The sequence below is a fragment of the Carcharodon carcharias genome, chromosome 5 (assembly GCF_017639515.1).
Source record: "Carcharodon carcharias isolate sCarCar2 chromosome 5, sCarCar2.pri, whole genome shotgun sequence".
Lineage (NCBI taxonomy): Eukaryota > Metazoa > Chordata > Chondrichthyes > Lamniformes > Lamnidae > Carcharodon > Carcharodon carcharias.
Genome location: NC_054471.1, coordinates 93,976,705 through 93,994,482, shown reverse-complemented (window position 1 = coordinate 93,994,482; position 17,778 = coordinate 93,976,705).

Sequence of the window (17,778 nt, the reverse complement as noted above, 5' to 3'; positions counted from 1 at the left end):
ACCTGCAAGCACCGGCTCGGGGGAAAAGACAACATCCGGCCCCGGCGTCGTGTCCGCGTGTGCTCCCGGGCCCGTGGGTGCTAAGGCGCCGAGTGCTGGGCCCGGCGTCGTCCCTGCGCGTGCTCCCGGGGCCGGCGGGGAAGGGACGCGGGACCCCGAGCCGGGGTATCTAACACCCAAAACCCAGAGGGTGGAGTGTCCGGGAGGGCTGGACAAGGAGGAGGGGGCCTCGGAAATGGAGGTCTCCCTAGCCCCCAGCCTGACCCGGAAGAGACGTCACACTTCGGAGGAGGAGGTGGGTGATGCCCAAACTGAAGAAGTTGGGTGTGTCCCTTCCCCCGATGAAGAGGTGGTGGCGTCTCCACCAAGTAAAATCTCGCCCTGTCCTCTGGGGGAACTCAAAACCCCTGCACCGACTCCCACCACTATTACCCCTGTCAACCTGCTGCAGTCCCCTGAACAGGGCCCCTCGGGGGTCACTGAAGGCACCTCCCTTGAGGTGGTGCCCGACTCAGAGACCCTCGATACCCCCGAGGTACCTTCTGGCTCATCGGGGGACTGCAACTTTCAAAATTTAAAAAATGTCAACGGGTCATTGGGTGGCGGCGAAAAGGAAGGCCTTCCCGCTCCCTCCCAAACCTTAGCACCGGGCGTCCTAGTTTTAGGTCAGGAGCTTGTCCTGAGCTCCCCGGACGACCCGGTGCCGGGAGGAGAGCGGGCATCAGAACTGCCGCTGCCCTCTGACCCAAAACGTTTAGAGGAGACCAGAGAGGACCCCTCTGGCCTTGATCCTGGGGGTGGGATCGAGGTACAGGTGGGGCCAGCTGGCAGCTCCGAATCAGCCCCCGTACTCAATGCGGGGGAGGGGTCGGAAGCTGGAGGCGACGACCTGGAGGAGGACGGGGTGTCCGTGGTGAGCGCTGGAGATTACGCTGAGTCGCTCTCAAGCGAGGCGGTGGATCCCCTGGTGCCCTCCACTGACTCCCCCCTCATCCCCCCAAGGGAACTCCGGGACTTTTTGGCGAGTCATCGCGGTCGCCGAGACAGGGTTCAGTTGGCCTTGGACCGGTGGCATTCTTTTCCGCTGGTGTTCTGGTCCACTCGCGAGGCTCTCAAGTCTCCTGAGTTGGATAGGAACGCGCGGCGGAGGGTCCAAACGTTTCTCGCTGGGCTCCTGAAGGAGAGGAAGGACTAAAAAGTCCTCTTCTTCTTTTTAATGACTTAAGGTGAAGGTTTGATGTACCTTTGACAATGAAGACGACTATAGCCAGCCTCAACATCCGCGGCAGCAGGGCCGCACAGCGCAGGTTCCAGAACTTCTCGGTCCTCAGGGACGGGAAGTACGCGTTGTGCTTCCTGCAAGAAACCCATACCGTTCCGGGAGACGAAGCCACGTGGCTCCTGGAGTGGCGAGGGGGGGTCTACATGAGTCACCTAGCCTCCAATTCTGGCGGGGTGGCTATCTTGTTGGCCCCGCATTTTCAGCCGGAGATCTTGGGGGTCAAGGAGCCAGTGCCAGGCCGGTTGCTGCACCTGACTGTGCGTCTGGGGGGGGCGGTGCTTCACTTTGTGAATGTGTACGCTCCCCTGGGCACGCAGCAGCAAGCGAGCTTCTTTGAAGAAGTGTCCACTCATCTCGGCTCCATCGACGCTGGCGAGTGCATCGTCCTCGGGGGGGATTTCAATTGCACCCTCGGGGTCCGGGACCGTCACGGTACCCCGCACTGCACGCGAGGTGTGAGTAAGTTGCGGGACCTGGTCAGGTCCTTCGACTTAGTGGACGTCTGGCGAAATCTCCATCCTGACTCCAGCGTGTTCACCTTTGTGTCACCTGGAGTCGGAGCGTCCAGACTCGACCGCCTTTACGTTTCGAAGGCGTACGTGTCCTGCGTTCCGGCTGCTTCTATACAGCAGGTTCCGTGCACGGACCACCGTCTGGTGTGGGCGGAGCTCACTTCGTTCTGCGCTCGGACGGGGTCCGCGTACTGGCATTTTAATAACCTGTTGTTGGAAGACCAGCGGTTCCTGGACTCGTTCCGTCGCTTCTGGGCCGGCTGGAGAAGGAAGCGGGGAGGCTTCCCCTCCTTGAGGCTATGGTGGGACGTGGGCAAGACTCACGTCCGAGTTTTCTGTCAAGAGTACGCGAAGGGGTCGACAAAGAGACGCAAATCCAGGGTCGAGGAGTTGGAGAAGGAGGTGCTCGACCTGGAGGCACGTCTCCGTCAGCCCGACGCGGACCCGGCCCTGCGGTCGGTGTACGATGAGAAGAAGGGCGCGCTGCGGGACCTGCAACTGGTCGGGTCTCGGGGCGCGTTCGTGAGGTCGCGGATCTGTTTCCTTAAGGAGATGGACCGTGGCTCTCCCTTCTTCTACTCACTGGAAAAAAGGCACGGGGTCCGTAAGCAGCTCTTTACGCTGCTGGCCGACGACGGATCACTTGTCTCGGATCCGGAGGGCATCAGGGCCATTGCCCGAGATTACTACACTGCCCTTTTCTCTCCGGATCCGTCCAGTGAGGAAGCTTGCAGAGTTTTGTGGGAGGACCTGCCGCAGGTCGGCCCGGAGTGCGCCGGAAAGCTCGACTCCCCTATAAGTCTGGGGGAGCTGACCGGCGCACTCGACGGTCTTTCTAGGGGCAAAACCCCGGGACTAGACGGGCTGACCGTGGAGTTCTTCAGGGCGTTCTGGGACGTCTTGGGGAGCGACTTCGCGGGGGTCCTGGGGGAGAGCATTGCTACCGGGGAGATGCCCCTTTCGTGGCGCAGGGCCGTGATTGCCCTGCTACCGAAGAAGGGGGATCTCCGCCTTCTTAAAAACTGGCGCCCGGTCTCCCTCCTCAGCACGGACTACAAAATCTTCGCCCGAGCCATGTCTTCTCGGCTCGGCACCGTGCTGGACCACATGATCCACCCTGACCAGTCCTACACCGTCCCGGACCGAACCATTTATGATAACATCCATCTGGTCCGGGACATCATCCACCATTCCCAGAGGGCTGGTCTGTCGAGCGCCTTCCTGTCTCTCGATCAGGAGAAGGCGTTCGACAGGGTGGATCACGAATACTTACTCGGAACTCTGCGAGCTTTCGGGTTCGGGACGCATTTTGTCGCCCGGATCCGACTTCTGTACACCGCCGCGGAGTGTCTAGTGAAGGTTAACGGGTCCCTGACGGCGCCCCTTCGCTTTGGGAGAGGGGTACGTCAGGGCTGCCCCCTGTCTGGCCAGTTGTATTCTATTTGCGTGGAGCCTTTCCTGCGCCTCTTGCGGAGGAGGTTGTCGGGATTGGTTCTGCGCGGGCCGGGCATATGGGTGGTCCTTTCGGCTTACGCCGATGACGTGCTCCTTATGTTTAGTGACCCGGCTGACCTGCGGAGGATGCGCGAGTGCCAGGAGGTCTACTCTGCCGCTTCTTCTGCCAGGATCAACTGGGGTAAGTGTTCTGGACTCCTGGTCGGTCAGTGGCAGATGGATCCCCTACCCGAGGAGCTCAGGCCTTTCACCTGGAGCAGGACCAGCCTCCTCTACCTGGGGGTCCATCTCTGCCCCGCTGAGGAATCCTGGCCGGCAAACTGGCAGGAACTGGAGACGAAAGTCACCGCTCGCCTGCGGCGCTGGACAGGACTGCTCCGAGTGCTATCTTACCGGGGTCGAGTTCTGGTCATAAACCAGCTGATCGCCGCCATGTTGTGGTATCGGCTGGTCACTTTGACCCCTCCCCCGGACTTTGTCACAAGAATCCAGAGATTGTTAGTCGACTTCTTCTGGGACAAAAGATTGCACTGGGTTGCTGCCGAGGTTCTGAGTCTCCCGCTTAGGGAGGGTGGTCAGGCGCTAGTGTGCCTACGCACACAGGTGGCGACTTTCCGCCTTCAGACCCTGCAGCGATACCTCTACGTTGAGCCTCCTGCTAGATGGTGTGCCCTGATGACGTATTTCTTCCGTCAGGTGCACGGCCTGAATTATGACGTGCAGCTCCTGTTTATAGAACAGCTGGGCCTCGGTGGCTCCTTGCAGGCATTGCCCGTCTTTTACCAGGACCTGATCAAAGTCTGGAAAGTGGTCGCCTCGCGACGCAGCTCTCCCCCGTCAGGAGTAGCGGCTATCGTCAGAGAGCCGCTGCTCAGGAATCCGCCCCTCCGTCCTTTTCAGTGGTTGGCGGAGAGGAGGGCTGTGGCCGCAGGGGTGACCAGGATCGGGGACGTGCTGGGTGGCGGAGGACTGGGCTGGATGCTCCCGCAGGAGTTGGCGCGACGCGCGTCTGTGAGTGTCCAGGTCGCAGCCGATGCCATCCAAGACCTGAGAACGGTCGTGCTCGGACCCGACGTTATTTTGGGTCTTGAGGTGGCCCAGGTGCGCGGTGGTCTTCCGTCTGAGCGTTCCCCTGTTCGGACGGAATTCCACATTGGCCCCAAGCCCCGAACCCTCCCTCGGGTGCTGGTGCCCCGCAATATGAGCCGCCTCGGGGACATGCCCTCTGTGCCTTTTGGCACAGCAAAGAGGGGCTTTTTGTATGGACTGCTGCTGCACACCTTCCATTTTCTCGCCCTTGTCCGTCGACCGGACACGCCCTGGCGTGCCTTGTTGCCGTCCGGTGGCGGAGGCCCTCGATGGGAGGCCCTCTACGGAGGTGTCCTCCCCCTTTCTATCGGGGACCTGGGTTGGAGGGTGTTGCATGCAGCAGTCCCTTATAATAAGAGGATGCATAGGTTCACGGACTCTCAGGACACATGCCCTTTTTGCGGTCTTGTGGAGTCCGTGGACCATGTATACATAGGGTGTTGTAGGCTGCACTCCCTTTTTAGTTATTTGAAAAACCTTTTATTGATGTTTTGTTTGCACTTCAGCCCCACGCTCCTGATCTATGGGCACCCGGTGCGGAAGGGGGTCGGGAAGGAGGAGGACCTTCTCGTGAACCTGCTCCTGGGCCTGGCCAAGTTGGCCATTAACAGGTCCAGGCAGCGGGCGATCGACGGGGGAGTCCCGCCCGATTGTTTGTCCCTCTTCCGCGGCTACGTTCGCTGCCGGATGTCCCTGGAGAAGGAGCACGCGGTGTCTGCTGGCACTCTCGAGGCCTTCCGTGCTCGGTGGGCACCGCGGGGACTGGGGTGTTTTGTTGACCCCTTTAATCACATTTTGATTTAAAGTTTGTAAGTTTCCTTTAAACTTTGTTCTTGGTTTTACAGCTGACCTGAATTAGGGGCTGTGCCTGATTTATCCCAATTTTGTTGATTTGGTTTTCATTTAAAAGATTATCAAACGTTCAAATCTCACGATGGCAAACTATGAATCAAGAGTTCATTTTCTTAATGATCTCGTGGAGCTAATTGTGGATTCAGTTGGTTTCCTGATACTGAGGAGAGAAGGTGTGTGGTGTTGCTGCTCCTCAGTGTTTCAACTGTTTCTGCTGCTGCCTTTGGGGTTGTTGCTTCTGCTGTGTGCTGCTGCTGCTTCTGCTGCTGCTCCTCCAGTGCTGCCAAAGGAGAGAGAGGGAGAGAAGAGAACAGTTGCTGCTGTTGATACAGGACAGGAAGGCCAGGAGGCCAGGACTGAGTTAAAAAAACAACATCCTAGGTGGGTGTCTGAACTGTGTATTTTTGTTTAAGGTGGGGGCAATTAAGGACTGTGTTTTTATAGGGGGAGGCAAGAAGACTGCCAGAGGAGTTGGGGAAGGAAGAGAGGGAGGGTGTGTGTGTGTGCTGAAACCATCTTTCTGCCACCCCTCCCCCCAACCCAGCCCTTTTCCCAGTAAGGCCAGCAATAGCTGGTGAAGACATCGCCTCCCCATGCCTGAAGAACATCAGGCCCCCACCCACCGTCCATCCACCATCGAGGACACCCACCTGGACATTTACCTCTTTCCCTCCTGTGCCTCCCTGTCTTTTACTCCTCTCCCTCCTCTCCTCTCCTGCCTAAAAGAGGGAAGGTTGTTTCTACCTCTCTCCCCCACCCCCTTTCCTCCCTATATATATAAAAAAATATATAAAAAGAAAAAAACAAAATGGCCAATCCTTCCCGGGGTGGGCGTGGCTCTGGCCCTAAGGCCAATTCACCATCGCCTGTGGCCGGGCCCTCGAGGGCTAATGTGGAGGCGGTTTTGTCACCGGTGGCAGGGCCTCAAAAAAAGAAAACTTATGCGGGGTTGGTTGCTTCTGCGGCTCCAGCTGCTCCCGCTGCCCTGTCACCATTCCGCCTCCTGACCAGGGCCCTTGGGGTAAAGAGCTATGCTCACCCTGAAATGACAATAGAGGCCTGCGTAAAGGCTATGGCTGGGGCCGTCGGCCCCTCAGCCATTGTCGCGGCCTCTAAAATGTATGGGAAGGCCATATTCTTCTTGAGGTCCGAGCGGGCGGTGCACCTCGCCCTGCAAAAAGGACTCACTGTGGGCGGGACTTTTCTGGCGGTGGACCCCCTTGAGGCCACCGCCCAGAGAATTATTATTTCGAACGTCCCGCCTATTCTATCCAGTGAGCTCCTCCTCCCCCACCTTAATAAATTGGGGGAGGTCAGGTCGGGGGTTGCACCAATCCCGCTCAGCCTCAAAGACTCGGCCCTCCGCCATGTGTACTCCTTCCGGCGCCAGGTATTTGTCCGCTTGGCCCGGGAGGAGTGCCTGGAGGGGGCCTTCGTTATCAATTTTGAGGGGACCGCCTATCGGGTCTTCTGGACCGTGGAGGGCGTGCGGTGCCATGCTTGTAAGGAGGCGGGGCACGTGAGGAAGAACTGCCCCGCCTCCAAGGCCACGAGCCCCACCCAAGCGGCCACGGCTGGCACCGCCCCTCCTCCCCCCGCCACCACTCCATCTCCCTCCCCGCAAGGGGAAGCGACGCCGGCGGCCACTGCCATCTCGGCTGCCGGTGAGGCGGGCGGAGAGCCACCGCGCCGTAAGAAGGCGCGGAGGAAGACCCGCAACCTGGAGGCGGCCCCTGAAACGCCCCAAAACCCCCAAACACCTGCAAGCACCGGCTCGGGGGAAAAGACATCATCCGGCCCCGGCGTCGTGTCCGCGTGTGCTCCCGGGCCCGTGGGTGCTAAGGCGCCGAGTGCTGGGCCCGGCGTCGTTTCTGCGCGTGCTCCCGGGGCCGGCGGGGAAAAGACGCGGGACCCCGAGCCGGGGTATCTGACACCCAAAACCCAGAGGGTGGAGTGTCCGGGAGGGCTGGACAAGGAGGAGGGGGCCTCGGAAATGGAGGTCTCCCTAGTCCCCAGCCTGACCCGGAAGAGACGTCACGCTTCGGAGGAGGAGGTGGGTGATGCCCAAACTGAAGAAGTTGGGTATGTCCCTTCCCCCGATGAAGAGGTGGTGGCGTCTCCGCCAAGTAAAATCTCACCCTGTCCTCTGGGGGAACTCAAAACCCCTGCACAGACTCCCACCACTGTTACCCCTGTCAACCTGCTGCAGTCCCCTGAACAGGGCCCCTTGGGGGTCACTGAAGGCACCTCCCTTGAGGTGGTGCCCGACTCAGAGACCCTCGATACCCCCGAGGTACCTTCTGGCTCATCGGGGGACTGCAACTTTCAAAATTTAAAAAATGTCAACGGGTCATTGGGTGGCGGCGAAAAGGAAGGCCTTCCTGCTCCCTCCCAAACCTTAGCACCGGGCGTCCTAGTTTTAGGTCAGGAGCTTGTCCTGAGCTCCCCGGACGACCCGGTGCCGGGAGGAGAGCGGGCATCAGAACTGCCGCTGCCCTCTGACCCAAAACGTTTAGAGGAGACCAGAGAGGACCCCTCTGGCCTTGATCCTGGGGGTGGGATCGAGGTACAGGTGGGGCCAGCTGGCAGCTCCGAATCAGCCCCCGTACTCAATGCGGGGGAGGGGTCGGAAGCTGGAGGCGACGACCTGGAGGAGGACGGGGTGTCCGTGGTGAGCGCTGGAGATTACACTGAGTCGCTCTCAAGCGAGGCGGTGGATCCCCTGGTGCCCTCCACTGACTCCCCCCTCATCCCCCCAAGGGAACTCCGGGACTTTTTGGCGAGTCATCGCGGTCGCCGAGACAGGGTTCAGTTGGCCTTGGACCGGTGGCATTCTTTTCCGCTGGTGTTCTGGTCCACTCGCGAGGCTCTCAAGTCTCCTGAGTTGGATAGGAACGCGCGGCGGAGGGTCCAAACGTTTCTCGCTGGGCTCCTGAAGGAGAGGAAGGACTAAAAAGTCCTCTTCTTCTTTTTAATGACTTAAGGTGAAGATTTGATGTACCTTTGACAATGAATTCGACTATAGCCAGCCTCAACATCCGCGGCAGCAGGGCCGCACAGCGCAGGTTCCAGAACTTCTCGGTCCTCAGGGACGGGAAGTATGCGTTGTGCTTCCTGCAAGAAACCCATACCGTTCCGGGAGACGAAGCCACGTGGCTCCTGGAGTGGCGAGGGGGGGTCTACATGAGTCACCTAGCCTCCAATTCTGGCGGGGTGGCTATCTTGTTGGCCCCGCATTTTCAGCCGGAGATCTTGGGGGTCAAGGAGCCAGTGCCAGGCCGGTTGCTGCACCTGACTGTGCGTCTGGGGGGGGCGGTGCTTCACTTTGTGAATGTGTACGCTCCCCTGGGCACGCAGCAGCAAGCGAGCTTCTTTGAAGAAGTGTCCACTCATCTCGGCTCCATCGACGCTGGCGAGTGCATCGTCCTCGGGGGGGATTTCAATTGCACCCTCGGGGTCCGGGACCGTCACGGTACCCCGCACTGCACGCGAGGTGTGAGTAAGTTGCGGGACCTGGTCAGGTCCTTCGACTTAGTGGATGTCTGGCGAAATCTCCATCCTGACTCCAGCGTGTTCACATTTGTGTCACCTGGAGTCGGAGCGTCCAGACTCGACCGCCTTTACGTTTCGAAGGCGTACGTGTCCTGCGTTCCGGCTGCTTCTATACAGCAGGTTCCGTGCACGGACCACCGTCTGGTGTGGGCGGAGCTCACTTCGTTCTGCGCTCGGACGGGGTCCGCGTACTGGCATTTTAATAACCTGTTGTTGGAAGACCAGCGGTTCCTGGACTCGTTCCGTCGCTTCTGGGCCGGCTGGAGAAGGAAGCGGGGAGGCTTCCCCTCCTTGAGGCTATGGTGGGACGTGGGCAAAGCTCACGTCCGAGTTTTCTGTCAAGAGTACGCGAAGGGGTCGACAAAGAGACGCAAATCCAGGGTCGAGGAGTTGGAGAAGGAGGTGCTCGACCTGGAGGCACGTCTCCGTCAGCCCGACGCGGACCCGGCCCTGCGGTCGGTGTACGATGAGAAGAAGGGCGCGCTGCGGGACCTGCAACTGGTCGGGTCTCGGGGCGCGTTCGTGAGGTCGCGGATCTGTTTCCTTAAGGAGATGGACCGTGGCTCTCCCTTCTTCTACTCACTGGAAAAAAGGCACGGGGTCCGTAAGCAGCTCTTTACGCTGCTGGCCGACGACGGATCCCTTGTCTCGGATCCGGAGGGCATCAGGGCCATTGCCCGAGATTACTACACTGCCCTTTTCTCTCCGGATCCGTCCAGTGAGGAAGCTTGCAGAGTTTTGTGGGAGGACCTGCCGCAGGTCGGCCCGGAGTGCGCCGGAAAGCTCGACTCCCCTATAAGTCTGGGGGGGCTGACCGGCGCACTCGACGGTCTTTCTAGGGGCAAAACCCCGGGACTAGACGGGCTGACCGTGGAGTTCTTCAGGGCGTTCTGGGACGTCTTGGGGAGCGACTTCGCGGGGGTCCTGGGGGAGAGCATTGCTACCGGGGAGATGCCCCTTTCGTGGCGCAGGGCCGTGATTGCCCTGCTGCCGAAGAAGGGGGATCTCCGCCTTCTTAAAAACTGGCGCCCGGTCTCCCTCCTCAGCACGGACTACAAAATCTTCGCCCGAGCCATGTCTTCTCGGCTCGGCACCGTGCTGGACCACATGATCCACCCTGACCAGTCCTACACCGTCCCGGACCGAACCATTTATGATAACATCCATCTGGTCCGGGACATCATCCACCATTCCCAGAGGGCTGGTCTGTCGAGCGCCTTCCTGTCTCTCGATCAGGAGAAGGCGTTCGACAGGGTGGATCACGAATACTTACTCGGAACTCTGCGAGCTTTCGGGTTCGGGACGCATTTTGTCGCCCGGATCCGACATCTGTACACTGCCGCGGAGTGTCTAGTGAAGGTTAACGGGTCCCTGACGGCGCCCCTTCGCTTTGGGAGAGGGGTACGTCAGGGCTGCCCCCTGTCTGGCCAGTTGTATTCTATCTGCGTGGAGCCTTTCCTGCGCCTCTTGCGGAGGAGGTTGTCGGGATTGGTTCTGCGCGGGCCGGGCATCGGGGTGGTCCTTTCGGCTTACGCCGATGACGATCTCCTTATGTTTAGTGACCCGGCTGACCTGCGGAGGATGCGCGAGTGCCAGGAGGTCTACTCTGCCGCTTCTTCTGCCAGGATCAACTGGGGTAAGTGTTCTGGACTCCTGGTCGGTCAGTGGCAGATGGATCCCCTACCCGAGGAGCTCAGGCCTTTCACCTGGAGCAGGACCAGCCTCCTCTACCTGGGGGTCCATCTCTGCCCCGCTGAGGAATCCTGGCCGGCAAACTGGCAGGAACTGGAGACGAAAGTCACCGCTCGCCTGCGGCGCTGGACAGGACTGCTCCGAGTGCTATCTTACCGAGGTCGAGTTCTGGTCATAAACCAGCTGATCGCCGCCATGTTGTGGTATCGGCTGGTCACTTTGACCCCTCCCCCGGACTTTGTCACAAGAATCCAGAGATTGTTAGTCGACTTCTTCTGGGACAAAAGATTGCACTGGGTCGCTGCCGAGGTTCTGAGTCTCCCGCTTAGGGAGGGTGGTCAGGAGCTAGTGTGCCTACGCACACAGGTGGCGACTTTCCGCCTTCAGACCCTGCAGCGAAACCTCTACGTCGAGCCTCCTCCTAGATGGTGTGCCCTGATGACGTATTTCTTCCGTCAGGTGCACGGCCTGAATTATGACGTGCAGCTCCTGTTTATAGAACAGCTGGGCCTCGGTGGCTCCTTGCAGGCGTTGCCCGTCTTTTACCAGGAGCTGATCAAAGTCTGGAAAGTGGTCGCCTCGCGACGCAGCTCTCCCCTGTCAGGAGTAGCGGCTATCGTCAGAGAGCCGCTGCTCAGGAATCCGCCCCTCCGTCCTTTTCAGTGGTTGGCGGAGAGGAGGGCTGTGGCCGCAGGGGTGACCAGGATCGGGGACGTGCTGGGTGGCGGAGGACTGGGCTGGATGCTCCCGCAGGAGTTGGCGCGACGCGCGTCTGTGAGTGTCCAGGTCGCAGCCGATGCCATCCAAGACCTGAGAACGGTCGTGCTCGGACCCGACGTTATTTTGGGTCTTGAGGCGGCCCAGGTGCGCGGTGGTCTTCCGTCTGAGCGTTCCCCTGTTCGGACGGAATTCCACATTGGCCCCAAGCCCCGAACCCTCCCTCGGGTGCTGGTGCCCTACAATATGAGCCGCCTCGGGGACATGCCCTCTGTGCCTTTTGGCACGGCAAAGAGGGGCTTTTTGTACGGACTGCTGCTGCACACCTTCCATTTTCTCGCCCTTGTCCGTCGACCGGACACGCCCTGGCGTGCCTTGTTGCCGTCCGGCAGCGGAGGCCCTCGATGGGAGGCCCTCTACGGAGGTGTCCTCCCCCTTTCTATCGGGGACCTGGGTTGGAGGGTGTCGCATGCAGCAGTCCCTTATAATAAGAGGATGCATAGGTTCACGGACTCTCAGGACACATGCCCTTTTTGCGGTCTTGTGGAGTCCGTGGACCATGTATACATAGGGTGTTGTAGGCTGCACTCCCTTTTTAGTTATTTGAAAAACCTTTTATTGATGTTTTGTTTGCACTTCAGCCCCACACTCCTGATCTATGGGCACCCGGTGCGGAAGGGGGTCGGGAAGGAGGAGGACCTCCTCGTGAACCTGCTCCTGGGCCTGGCCAAGTTGGCCATTAACAGGTCCACGCAGCGGGCGATCGACGGGGGAGTCCCGCCCGATTGTTTGTCCCTCTTCCGCAGCTACGTTCGCTGCCGGATGTCCCTGGAGAAGGAGCACGCGGTGTCTGCTGGCACTCTCGAGGCCTTCCGTGCTCGGTGGGCACCGCGGGGACTGGGGTGTTTTGTTGACCCCTTTAATCACATTTTGATTTAAAGTTTGTAAGTTTCCTTTAAACTTTGTTCTTGGTTTTACAGCTGACCTGAATTAGGGGCTGTGCCTGATTTATCCCAATTTTGTTCATTTGGTTTTCATTTAAAAGATTATCAAGAGTTCAAATCTCACGATGGCAAACTATGAATCAAGAGTTCATCTTCTTAACGATCTCGTGGAGGTAATTGTGGATTCAGTTGGTTTCCTGATACTGAGGAGAGAAGGTGTGTGGTGTTGGTGTTGCTGCTCCTCAGTGTTTCAACTGTTTCTGCTGCTGCCTTTGGGGTTGTTGCTTCTGCTGTGTGCTGCTGCTGCTTCTGCTGCTGCTCCTCCATTGCTGCTAAAGGAGAGAGAGGGAGAGAAGAGAACAGTTGCTACTGTTGCTACAGGACAGAAAGGCCAGGAGGCCAGGACTGAGTTGAAAAACAACATCCTAGGTGGGTGTCTGAACTGTGTATTTTTGTTTAAGGTGGGGGCAATTAAGGACTGTGTTTTGTAGGGGGAGGCAAGAAGACTGCCAGAGGAGTTGGGGAAGGAAGAGAGGGAGGGTGTGTGTGTGTGCTGAAACCATCTTTCTGCCACCCCTCCCCCCAACCCAGCCCTTTTCCCGGTAAGGCCAGCAATAGCTGGTGAAGACATCGCCTCCCCATGCCTGAAGAACATCAGGCCCCCACCCACCGTCCATCCACCATCGAGGACACCCACCTGGACATTTACCTCTTTCCCTCCTGTGCCTCCCTGTCTTTTACTCCTCTCCCTCCTCTCCTCTCCTGCCTAAAAGAGGGGAGGTTGTTTCTACCTCTCTCCCCCACCCCCTTTCCTCCCTATATATATAAAAAAAATATATAAAAAGAAAAAAAACAAAATGGCCAATCCTTCCCGGGGTGGGCGTGGCTCTGGCCCTAAGGCCAATTCACCATCGCCTGTGGCTGGGCCCTCGAGGGCTAATGTGGAGGCGGTTTTGTCACCGGTGGCAGAGCCTCAAAAAAAGAAAACGTATGCGGGGGTGGTTGCTTCTGCGGCTCCAGCTGCTCCCGCTGCCCTGTCACCTTTCCGCCTACTGACCAGGGCCCTTGGGGTAAAGAGCTATGCTCACCCTGAAATGACAATAGAGGCCTGCGTAAAGGCTATGGCTGGGGTCGTCGGCCCCTCAGCCATTGTCGCGGCCTCTAAAATGTATGGGAAGGCCATATTCTTCTTGAGGTCCGAGCGGGCGGTACACCTCGCCTGCAAAAAGGACTCACTGTGGGCGGGACTTTTCTGGCGGTGGACCCCCTTGAGAATTATTATTTGAACGTCCCGCCTATTCTATCCAGTGAGCTCCTCCTCCCCCACCTTAATAAATTGGGGGAGGTCAGGTCGGGGGTTGCACCAATCCCGCTCAGCCTCAAAGACTCGGCCCTCCGCCATGTGTACTCCTTCCGGCGCCAGGTATTTGTCCGCTTGGCCCGGGAGGAGTGCCTGGAGGGGGCCTTCGTTATCAATTTTGAGGGGACCGCCTATCGGGTTTCTTGACCGTGGAGGGCGTGCGGTGCCATGCTTGTAAGGAGGCGGGGCACGTGAGGAAGAACTGCCCTGCCTCCAAGGCCACGAGCCCCACCCAAGCGGCCACGGCTGGCACCGCCCCTCCTCCCCCCGCCACCACTCCATCTCCCTCCCCGCAAGGGGAAGCGACGCCGGCGGCCACTGCCATCTCGGCTGCCGGTGAGGCGGGCGGAGAGCCCCCGCGCCGTAAGAAGGCGCGGAGGAAGACCCGCAACCTGGAGGCGGCCCCTGAAACGCCCCAAAACCCCCAAACACCTGCAAGCACCGGCTCGGGGGAAAAGACATCATCCGGCCTCGGCGTCGTGTCCGCGTGTGCTCCCGGGCCCGTGGGTGCTAAGGCGCCGAGTGCTGGGCCCGGCGTCGTTTCTGCCCGTGCTCCCGGGGCCGGCGGGGAAAAGACGCGGGACCCCGAGCCGGGGTATCTGACACCCAAAACCCAGAGGGTGGAGTGTCCGGGAGGGCTGGACAAGGAGGAGGGGGCCTCGGAAATGGAGGTCTCCCTAGCCCCCAGCCTGACCCGGAAGAGACGTCACGCTTCGGAGGAGGAGGTGGGTGATGCCCAAACTGAAGAAGTTGGGTGTGTCCCTTCCCCCGATGAAGAGGTGGTGGCGTCTCCGCCAAGTAAAATCTCACCCTGTCCTCTGGGGGAACTCAAAACCCCTGCACCGACTCCCACCACTGTTACCCCTGTCAACCTGCTGCAGTCGCCTGAACAGGGCCCCTCGGGGGTCACTGAAGGCACCTCCCTTGAGGTGGTGCCCGACTCAGAGACCCTCGATACCCCCGAGGTACCTTCTGGCTCATCGGGGGACTGCAACTTTCAAAATTTAAAAAATGTCAACGGGTCATTGGGTGGCGGCGAAAAGGAAGGCCTTCCCGCTCCCTCCCAAACCTTAGCACCGGGCGTCCTAGTTTTAGGTCAGGAGCGTGTCCTGAGCTCCCCGGACGACCCGGTGCCGGGAGGAGAGCGGGCATCAGAACTGCCGCTGCCCTCTGACCCAAAACGTTTAGAGGAGACCAGAGAGGACCCCTCTGGCCTTGATCCTGGGGGTGGGATCGAGGTACAGGTGGGGCCAGCTGGCAGCTCCGAATCAGCCCCCGTACTCAATGCGGGGGAGGGGTCGGAAGCTGGAGGCGACGACCTGGAGGAGGACGGGGTGTCCGTGGTGAGCACTGGAGATTACGCTGAGTCGCTCTCAAGCGAGGCGGTGGATCCCCTGGTGTCCTCCACTGACTCCCCCCTCATCCCCCCAAGGGAACTCCGGGACTTTTTGGCGAGTCATCGCGGTCGCCGAGACAGGGTTCAGTTGGCCTTGGACCGGTGGCATTCTTTTCCGCTGGTGTTCTGGTCCACTCGCGAGGCTCTCAAGTCTCCTGAGTTGGATAGGAACGCGCGGCGGAGGGTCCAAACGTTTCTCGCTGGGCTCCTGAAGGAGAGGAAAGACTAAAAAGTCCTCTTCTTCTTTTTAATGACTTAAGGTGAAGATTTGATGTACCTTTGACAATGAAGACGACTATAGCCAGCCTCAACATCCGCGGCAGCAGGGCCGCACAGCGCAGGTTCCAGAACTTCTCGGTCCTCAGGGACGGGAAATATGCGTTGTGCTTCCTGCAAGAAACCCATACCGTTCCGGGAGACGAAGCCACGTGGCTCCTGGAGTGGCGAGGGGGGGTCTACATGAGTCACCTAGCCTCCAATTCTGGCGGGGTGGCTATCTTGTTGGCCCCGCATTTTCAGCCGGAGATCTTGGGGGTCAAGGAGCCAGTGCCAGGCCGGTTGCTGCACCTGACTGTGCGTCTGGGGGGGGCGGTGCTTCACTTTGTGAATGTGTACGCTCCCCTGGGCACTCAGCAGCAAGCGAGCTTCTTTGAAGAAGTGTCCACTCATCTCGGCTCCATCGACGCTGGCGAGTGCATCGTCCTCGGGGGGGATTTCAATTGCACCCTCGGGGTCCGGGACCGTCACGGTACCCCGCACTGCACGCGAGGTGTGAGTAAGTTGCGGGACCTGGTCAGGTCCTTCGACTTAGTGGACGTCTGGCGAAATCTCCATCCTGACTCCAGCGTGTTCACCTTTGTGTCACCTGGAGTCGGAGCGTCCAGACTCGACCGCCTTTACGTTTCGAAGGCGTACGTGTCCTGCGTTCCGGCTGCTTCTATACAGCAGGTTCCGTGCACGGACCACCGTCTGGTGTGGGCGGAGCTCACTTCGTTCTGCGCTCGGACGGGGTCCGCGTACTGGCATTTTAATAACCTGTTGTTGGAAGACCAGCGGTTCCTGGACTCGTTCCGTCACTTCTGGGCCGGCTGGAGAAGGAAGCGGGGAGGCTTCCCCTCCTTGAGGCTATGGTGGGACGTGGGCAAAGCTCACGTCCGAGTTTTCTGTCAAGAGTACGCGAAGGGGTCGACAAAGAGACGCAAATCCAGGGTCGAGGAGTTGGAGAAGGAGGTGCTCGACCTGGAGGCACGTCTCCGTCAGCCCGACGCGGACCCGGCCCTGCGGTCGGTGTACGATGAGAAGAAGGGCGCGCTGCGGGACCTGCAACTGGTCGGGTCTCGGGGCGCGTTCGTGAGGTCACGGATCTGTTTCCTTAAGGAGATGGACCGTGGCTCTCCCTTCTTCTACTCACTGGAAAAAAGGCACGGGGTCCGTAAGCAGCTCTTTACGCTGCTGGCCGACGACGGATCCCTTGTCTCGGATCCGGAGGGCATCAGGGCCATTGCCCGAGATTACTACACTGCCCTTTTCTCTCCGGATCCGTCCAGTGAGGAAGCTTGCAGAGTTTTGTGGGAGGACCTGCCGCAGGTCGGCCCGGAGTGCGCCGGAAAGCTCGACTCCCCTATAAGTCTGGGGGAGCTGACCGGCGCACTCGACGGTCTTTCTAGGGGCAAAACCCCGGGACTAGACGGGCTGACCGTGGAGTTCTTCAGGGCGTTCTGGGATGTCTTGGGGAGCGACTTCGCGGGGGGTCCTGGGGGAGAGCATTGCTACCGGGGAGATGCCCCTTTCGTGGCGCAGGGCCGTGATTGCCCTGCTGCCGAAGAAGGGGGATCTCCGCCTTCTTAAAAACTGGCGCCCGGTCTCCCTCCTCAGCACGGACTACAAAATCTTCGCCCGCGTCATGTCTTCTCGGCTCGGCACCGTGCTGGACCACATGATCCACCCTGACCAGTCCTACACCGTCCCGGACCGAACCATTTATGATAACATCCATCTGGTCCGGGACATCATCCACCATTCCCAGAGGGCTGGTCTGTCGAGCGCCTTCCTGTCTCTCGATCAGGAGAAGGCGTTCGACAGGGTGGATCACGAATACTTACTCGGAACTCTGCGAGCTTTCGGGTTCGGGACGCATTTTGTCGCCCGGATCCGACTTCTGTACACCGCCGCGGAGTGTCTAGTGAAGGTTAACGGGTCCCTGACGGCACCCCTTCGCTTTGGGAGAGGGGTACGTCAGGGCTGCCCCCTGTCTGGCCAGTTGTATTCTATTTGCGTGGAGCCTTTCCTGCGCCTCTTGCGGAGGAGGTTGTCGGGATTGGTTCTGCGCGGGCCGGGCATCGGGGTGGTCCTTTCGGCTTACGCCGATGACGTGCTCCTTATGTTTAGTGACCCGGCTGATGCGCGAGTGCCAGGAGGTCTACTCTGCCGCTTCTTCTGCCAGGATCAACTGGGGTAAGTGTTCTGGACTCCTGGTCGGTCAGTGGCAGATGGATCCCCTACCCGAGGAGCTCAGGCCTTTCACCTGGAGCAGGACCAGCCTCCTCTACCTGGGGGTCCATCTCTGCCCCGCTGAGGAATCCTGGCCGGCAAACTGGCAGGAACTGGAGACGAAAGTCACCGCTCGCCTGCGGCGCTGGACAGGACTGCTCCGAGTGCTATCTTACCGAGGTCGAGTTCTGGTCATAAACCAGCTGATCGCCGCCATGTTGTGGTATCGGCTGGTCACTTTGACCCCTCCCCCGGGCTTTGTCACAAGAATCCAGAGATTGTTAGTCGACTTCTTCTGGGACAAAAGATTGCACTGGGTCGCTGCCGAGGTTCTGAGTCTCCCGCTTAGGGAGGGTGGTCAGGCGCTAGTGTGCCTACGCACACAGGTGGCGACTTTCCGCCTTCAGACCCTGCAGCGAAACCTCTACGTCGAGCCT